A 588-nucleotide genomic window follows, 5' to 3' on the forward strand; every position below is an offset into this window, starting at 1 on the left:
GATCAGAGAAGGGTGCTCACTCCAGCCACCCGTCCTCAGGCCAACCGGTGCCCGCCCAGAGCCCAGACGCCGACACTCACCGTCACCACCTGCCCGGCCTTCAGGGTGAACTTCGGCGGGAAGCGGTAGGTCAGCAAGGGGTCATCTCCGTTCTGGCGCTTGATCTGCCAGTTGCCCATGGTCTGGTCCTGGCAGGAGGGGAGGACGGGGAAGGTAGGGTACGTGGGTCCACATGCGGGGTTCACCTGGCTCAGGGACCCAGGCAGGCATCCCCCTCCCAAGGGTAACAGCAGCCACTCATGGGCACTTCTGTGCCAGACCCCCTGGCCACTTTCACCTCCCACGTCGGGGCTCCCGTTCGCGCCCATTTCACAATGGGGAGGCTGATGCTCTCCGAGCCAAAATCACTTGCGGAAGGCCGGGGGAGCTGGCGCGCGGGGGAGGCCCGTGCGTGCCCCGCAGCGCCCCCACCGCGCCCCGCCCCGCGCGCGCCCCCGCCCCCGCCTACCTCGCTGGACTTGTTGCGCAGCCGCACGAACTTGCCGTCCTCGTCCACCTCCTCCACCGCCACGCGCCCGCTGGTGCGCG

General features: G+C 69.2%; 1 long non-coding RNA gene across 1 annotated transcript; it reads right to left on the minus strand.

Annotated features, from left to right (window-relative positions):
- Positions 1 to 85: 85 nt before the first annotated feature.
- LOC120598441 (uncharacterized) lies at positions 86 to 588 on the minus strand. The gene is made up of 2 exons (XR_005651594.1): positions 509 to 588; positions 86 to 188 (listed from the first exon to the last, which is right to left on the minus strand). It is a non-coding gene; the product is annotated as an uncharacterized LOC120598441 (long non-coding RNA).

This window comes from Pteropus medius, unplaced genomic scaffold, assembly GCF_902729225.1.
Source record: "Pteropus medius unplaced genomic scaffold, Ma_sr-lr_union100, whole genome shotgun sequence".
Lineage (NCBI taxonomy): Eukaryota > Metazoa > Chordata > Mammalia > Chiroptera > Pteropodidae > Pteropus > Pteropus medius.